Below are 7,468 nucleotides of genomic sequence, written 5' to 3' on the forward strand. Positions count from 1 at the left end.
AAGCGCTCCCTCACTCTCATGGCCAAATGCCGCGTAGACATACCGATGTAGCCTATGTAGGCTACAATTCGCGTCCTGCGAACAAGTGAACTTGTACACGACATTTGAACACAAGTAGGATGGAGTCCCAGATTTAAGCTGAAAATAACAGCCAACTTTGAACAATTTATACACAGGAACAATATCCACGTTGAACTTCATTTTGATAAAACTTGACATATTACTGACAAAGCGTCTCGATGCTTTACCCACAAAGGGAACTGTAAAAAAGTTTTTCCATTCACGCTCGTACACAGCCGTGTTTGCCTCAGGCGCTTCTTATTTAGCCTACTCAACGTCTGTAACATTCCTGGGATTGCCGGTTGAATGCTTCTGACTAAGGGTGGCTGACAAGTGACAACGACACTAGATTGTTGAGATCAGGAAGTACATCTTGCATTACGCCACGTGTTGAAGCGATCAAGGCGGATTCAGAAACGTCACGGCATTCCATCAGAAGTGTGTTGATTGAAAAGGAAGACGATTACCACACCAGTCTGTTTTATAGGCGAAATCAGTCACCCTTGGCGAGTGCTGCCAGACGCAATGCTAAAAATATTAAAACTTGAAAGTAGGCTAAACAGTACAGAATTATGAGAACGTTGGACTGCACCGCAGAATACCGGCTGGTGACGAATATAAGACAGCAGTCGGTACATATCTTTGCCTCGCGTAATTTAAACGCCATGTGATGTGCCTTTCTCCTATGCTCTGCCGTTTCATTTTGCATTTCGTTATTCAATTCAATGTTTAGATCAGTTATTCATTTTCATTGTAGATATGATAAGCAGTTATTTTTTTGTTATTTGATAAGGGCTAACGTGTGTTTGGCCGAAAACGTTTGTAGCTTATAGTTTATGTTCAATTTTAATGGATTATGTTAAATGCCGTGTGGTTGCTTGGTTGTAAGTTATAATGTATACGTCTGTGGTTGAAGAAAGTGACCTCTTTACCAAAATTGTAACATTAGTTTTGCTTACGAAGGCCATAGAGAATATAAAAATCCCAAACGCAAGAAATCATGGAGCTGTCAATCAATCAATGGTTTGTTTGCCAGAAACAGGAACAGTAGGTACACGGTCGAAATATGCATTTTGTATAAGGTACCCTGCCCAAATAAGGCCCGTGCCTAAATAAGGCCCACCCTTTCATATCTGGAAAACCAAAGCAAGCACAGAACATCTGTTGTAATCTAATTGGCTGCGATAATCATGTGAATGAACAGAAAAGTAATTTGGTTTCCTAGAAGAAACCACATGCCAGCAGAGTTAGTTGTAAATTTCTGAAAGTTATCTTGCAGGAGTAAAATTTTGTTCAGTTCTTAATCTATCGGCGTTTTTCGTAAGTGGTGTTTGTTTTATACCTTTGTTAGAGTTTCAGGATATGCTAAAGGGTCTAAAGTTTCAACATGTATTGACATATTGACCCTTCTTGGATAGTGTATTTAGGTAGTTCATGTTAAACTGATTGTGAAGACTTGCCCTAACAAGGCCCATCAAAATCAGCCATGGGCCTTATTAGGGTAGGTACCCCTGGCATTCAATTGTGGGCTTGTAAGGGCTGTTAGGAGAAAGACAGTGCAGTTGATACTCCCTTACTGGCAGCTAACAAGTACGCTACAACCTCAGATCAAAACGCCACCACCATGTGGTTAGGGCACAAAATAACTTACCTGTTTCCAGTTTTGCGAAAATTGGGTTTCGCTTTTATTAGGATTTGGAATTTTTCCATTTGCTAACAAGGCTACTGCTGACCATGTCTTTGCTCCAAGTGATGTCACCAACATTGACCATACAGTCGGTGACCAATCTCAGCTGCCATCACCGAATCATGAAATGTTTTCATAGCCACCAACAAGTTGTGGGATGTCTCCCCAACCGTCAACAAGTCACGAGTTGTCTCCACAAATATCAACAAGTAATAAGATGTCTCAACAACCATTAACAAGTCATGAGATGTCTCCACAAATATAAACAAGTCATGGGATCTCTCCTCAACCATCAACAAGTTATGGGATCTCAACACAGCCCCCCATATCAACACCATGTCATAGCATTATGGCTACACCGTCAGAAAATACTCTAAGCAAGAAGCGGAGGCAAAGAAAAAGGAGCATTAATTATCGCGCAACAACTGTATCGAAGTCTCTGTTTGACACGTATGGAAAAGGGAGAGAAAAGGCAAAACGAAAGGGGAAAACAGTAATTATGAAAAGACGTCCAAGTGTAGGATATTGGTGTTGCCAAGTATGTTTAGAAAATACAGTCTCCGACATGAGGCAACGTGAAAGTTGCAAAATGTGGTAGGCAACCATGAAGACTGCGTTGGTTTAACAAAAGATGATGATGAATTTGCATGCCCTGATTGTGATATGTAGGCTAAATGTTTTATTGTTGAAAAAGAATTTCTTTGAAGAAATTTATTTGAACTTGTGATTGAAAAAAACCTTGTTTGCACGAACTTACGATTGATTGGAAAAGAACTTACTTGAACTCATTACGTGAAGTCTAACATTTCTTTCTGTGATAAACTATGGTAACGAAATTGTTTTTGGGATTTTTCGCGGTTTTGATGTTGTGTATTGTTTTTTTTTTCCCACTTTATGGTTCAAAAAATTGAGTTTAGATGGCTGGCCTTATTAAGGCAATGGTGCCTTTTTAAGGCCCACTCAGAAGTAATTAGCAAATCAACTATAATTTTAAAACCGTGGTCAATATGTTATTAAAATTATTCTAAAGAGGTGCTTTAAAAATGCTAAAACACAATAAAACACACATTGGTACCCGCTTTTTTCATTTCATGATCAATTTGCGACAAAATCAAAAAGGCGGACCTTATTAGGGAAGGGTACCTTATGATTGATTGAATCTTTATCCTCGGACTGGAAAAGCTTCTTGTAGAGCTTAATCCTGGCAGTTTCACATACTTGTAGACAGGCCCGGATTTAGGGGGGGCAGAGGGGGCAGTTGCCCCGGGCCCCCCGACTTTTGAAGGGCCCCCCTATATGGAAAAAATGTGATTTTGTGTTATTTTTTCCTTTTGGCCTTTAAAGTTTCTGCAAAATGTTGTGCAGTACTGGACTGATGCTACTGAAGACGTAGAGGGGGTGTTTCGCGCCGTAGGCTTGAAAAAATTTTTTGCACGGGGGCCCCCCGATCTAAAAGTGCCCCGGGCCCCCCATCAGCTAAATCCGGCCCTGCTTGTAGAGGCTTTGAACCACTGGCGCAGGCCCGGTCACCGAGATTGACAGAATGAAGTTTCCGATTGGCGATTGTTGAAGTCTTGTTGCCGGGGAATTATTCTATCCATTAGGTGCCGCTGAATGGAGAGCAATCCTTAACGTGCGTTGCTCAAGCGCACGCCCCGCGAACCAGCGCCGCTTGATCTTGAAGCTTCTTCGTTCCAGAAGTGACGCGCTAACCAATTGAGCTATCGGGGCGGACTACAAAAGTGGCAGGGAAACAACGAAACCTCGATATGGTCTACTAGTCAAATTGCCACCCTACAGAAATGACAGTTTTATCACTTCAGGCACAGAAAATACGTAACAGAAAAATATAATGTGTATGGTGTGGTTACATCGGAATGGTACCCGACGCTCATCCCGTCCACCAGAGATGTCTCTCGCAAGGCTTGCGTGGGTCAGGCTCAACCGCTTGCGAACTGGCGTCAGCCGCTTTCGTTCGGACATGCACAAGTAGGGCCTGGCTCCTTCATCAGAATGCGAGTGTGGTGCCACTGAACATACCGCAGACCATGTTATCCACCACTGCCTAACCCACCGGCCTCCACACGGTGCGCATGGTCTGAGGGTCCTGGACGACGAGACTGTTGAGTGGCTGATGATTTCCTGCCCTCCAATCTAGTCTAGAAAGATCTGCTTATACGCCGATGATGATGACCGGTAGGCTATGGTTAGCGAAACACAATGCTCGCTGTTCTATAGTGAGTAGTCAGGTAGTGCTGACGCCAGGAAGATCGCTCTTTCTCAAGAGAAAAATATAATGTTCCCGCGCTTTAAAATACACACCAAAAGGAAAATAAACATTTATTTTAGATAACGTTTACACAAAATTACAAGAAATATGCATATATTAGATTTCCATGACATACAATTTACACTTCTCCATAGGTTTGTAAAATTAGGGCTTTCAATCTTTTTAAAAACAATGAAATGATAAATTTTTCAAGCTGCTTCGAGCCTCTGACCAGATCATTGGTCCCAATAGCTGTATGGATTTTTTATCTAGATTCTGTGTTTGATCTACATGACATAGTTACAGCTGGTTTGATGTCTTGTGCTATGCTGATGAATAGATGAAGCATTTGTAAAGAAATCACAGTACGTGAAGGGGTACTGATTCGTGTAAACTTTGTACATATGTTTTTTTTGATTCAATGTTGTATATTTCCTTCAGTTTCAAGATGTTTGTTTTGAAAAATAAAGGGTGATTGTGAGCATAATATAATTGTTTAGTAATTCTGATAACTTTTTTTGCAATTTTATCAAGGAGTCCACGACACTGTCACAGGCCTTTTAAAGCAGTCGGGTGAGATTTTTTGTGAGAAAATTTTTTTATCCAGCTGATACGTTGTTCAGACCTTTCCCATATTATGCAGATGGCTCAGAAAAATCCCCATCAATCGGATGATGGCCCTTTTGGACCCTTTTTCCAAATGACGTCACAATCCCTTTGGGTCCCACATATAAAAATTTCAAGATTTTCAAAATAGAACATTTTATACATCATTTTTTAGCTTTTTTTCAAAGGGAACAACTTTTTCTATTAACCAGAACCCTGAAAATGTACGGAAAAAGAGTTTTTTGTTTTTGTTTTATTATCTTTATCCTGCATTGCGGGAAAGCGGACTTGAGCGCTATGCATCGGTATACGTCTTCCGACGTACACCTGACCCACGCTGCAGCCGACTGCAATGTCTGTTTCCGGTTGTCTACTCTATTTATGACTTAAATTTGGTACTACCCATTACTCGAAATCGATCACTGGGTAGAGGCAATTATCGTAAAGTTTCTTGCCCAGAGAAACAACAGCAAGTGCGGGTGGCTGGAGTCGAACACGCAGGCTCTCGACTGCGAGCCCAACGCGCTAACCACTCGGCCACTCCTGCCGACTTATTACCGATTAAGCAAAAAGATAAATTTATGAATTTCAGGCAAATTTGAATTTATTCATCACTGTTGGACTTATTTTTCTATATTCTTTAACAAGAATTAAACAAAGTAAGCGAAACATAAATTGAAGCTATCATCATCATCAAAAACGTCAAAGATGTTGCTTTCCTCCTCGTCTTGTCCTGTTTCATCTTTATTGTGACGTCATTTGGAAAAAGTATCATTTGATGTATAAAATGTCCTATCTTGAAAAACTTGAAATTTTCATATATTGGACCCAAAGGGATTGTGACGTCATTTGGAAAAAGGGTCTAAAGGGGGGTTTCCCATCATTGATGGGGATTTTTCTGAGCCATCTGCATAATATGGGGAAGGTCTGAACAACGTATCAGCTTAATAAAAAAAAATTCCCACAAACCCCACTTTTTAAGGTCCCACGACTGCACTATTTCCCCAACTTGATATAGCCTACAGTAGCTATACTATAAGTGCGAATAACTCAAAGCATGATAAACAACTTTCAGAGGGTCAGTGTTGACATAATTTCTGAGTTTTAGTAACGTCCATGGACCTTTTGTAACTTTTCCACATATTTTGTCTAGGTCTAGGCCTATATGATATTTCCAAGATGGTCCTGCTATTTTGCATTCATCAAATGCTGGCATTTGCACAACAATCTAGCCTCGTAGTGTAATTTATTAAGAATCGATTTCGCTATTATTTCCAAGAATGTACCCACTTCTTGCATTTCATACATATAACAGAATTTTCTCTTAGACCTTATCTTTTTAGCTGAAAAATATTCTGATTTTTAGTTACTTTTGAAAAAGGTTAAAAAAGTATTCTTCATCACAATGAAAATCGAGCACCACAATCAGGCCCGGATTTAGGGGGGGGCAGAGGGGGCAGTTGCCCCGGGCCCCCCGACTTTTGAAGGGCCCCCCTAAAAAAAAATGTGATTTTGTGTTATATTTTTTCCTTTTGCACGGGGGCCCCCCGACTTTTGAAGGGCCCCCCTATGTAAAAAAAATGTGATTTTGTGTTATATTTTTTCCTTTTGCACGGGGGCCCCCCGATCTAAAAGTGCCCCGGGCCCCCCATCAGCTAAATCCGGCCCTGACCACAATGAGAAAGCATACGCCGACTGCTTCATAACAGCATGACAATTGACAAGGTATCAATCGTGTAGGTTAGCTGGTAGAGTAAAATCTCGTCCAAAGTCGACCGTGCCCAGAAAAAAAACAAAAAAAAACGGGACTCGTCCTTGCCTAGGCTTCGACAAGTCATGTCTCGCTACAACACTGGTCGGGTGGCACTCAAACCAGGGATCTCTGAAGTTCTTCAGAGATCCCTGGGTCAAACATATAAACTCGTGTAAGATAAAGCATTGAACCAATCAACAGTTACAGGAACTACGTTTCAACCAGGGCTTTGGAGGCGGAGCCGTGCATTTTTAACGGAGCTCTACTTGAAATTCAAGTGGAGCAGGAGCCAGTTGTTTGAAAAATAGCTCCGGCTCCCATGTATTTCATAAGATGCTACTACTATTGGCTGAATTCACATAATGTAACAGCAACCTTTCACAAAATTAAGAAATTTCTTGCGTAATCAAACGTCGAATTAACAAATATGTTTTGAAACGCAGTTCCGCATGACATTTTGATGAAAGTACCTTAAATTTTATAAAGTTGTGCCATGTTTTAGCAACAGTTGACTGCAGGCAATTTCAAGCTTTAGAAATTAAGTTGATATGTCGTCGTTATTTTAATGAAAGCACTTTTCGGAGCCTGAGCAGTGGTATCAATGAGCTCCGAAGCAGGAGCTAATTTATTATAAAAGAGCTCCGGAGCAACTTAACATTTACGCCTGCTCCAAAGCCTTGGTTTCAACCAATCAGAATTTGCAGGAAAAACATTTCTGACATAAAGGAAATTAAGCCAACGTTTCGTCTTCCACCAGCTTGCTGGCGTAAAGGGTTAAGACAGTGGCAAACGCTTCGATTACACGTGTTCGATTCCCACCCAAACCTTAACTCTTTTTTGTTCTGTAATTCCCAGCAAAAAAAGGTAGGTGGGAATTCGCAGAGGGTAAGCCTAAGGCGCTCGCTTTTTAATCATGCACTCCTGGTTCGACTCCCGGCTTATGCTGGTGGTTGACAAACACAGCTCACCTCTACCCAGGGTGGAATTTCTGAAGGAAAGGCGGCAGAGAGAAAGGTACTGGCAACCCTACTCCCGTTAGTGCTGATGGCTTAGTATAATGAGAACCTTATCTACTCATCTCCCGATGCTTGGA

This window comes from Aplidium turbinatum, chromosome 13, assembly GCF_918807975.1.
Source record: "Aplidium turbinatum chromosome 13, kaAplTurb1.1, whole genome shotgun sequence".
Taxonomy (NCBI): Eukaryota; Metazoa; Chordata; class Ascidiacea; order Aplousobranchia; family Polyclinidae; genus Aplidium; species Aplidium turbinatum.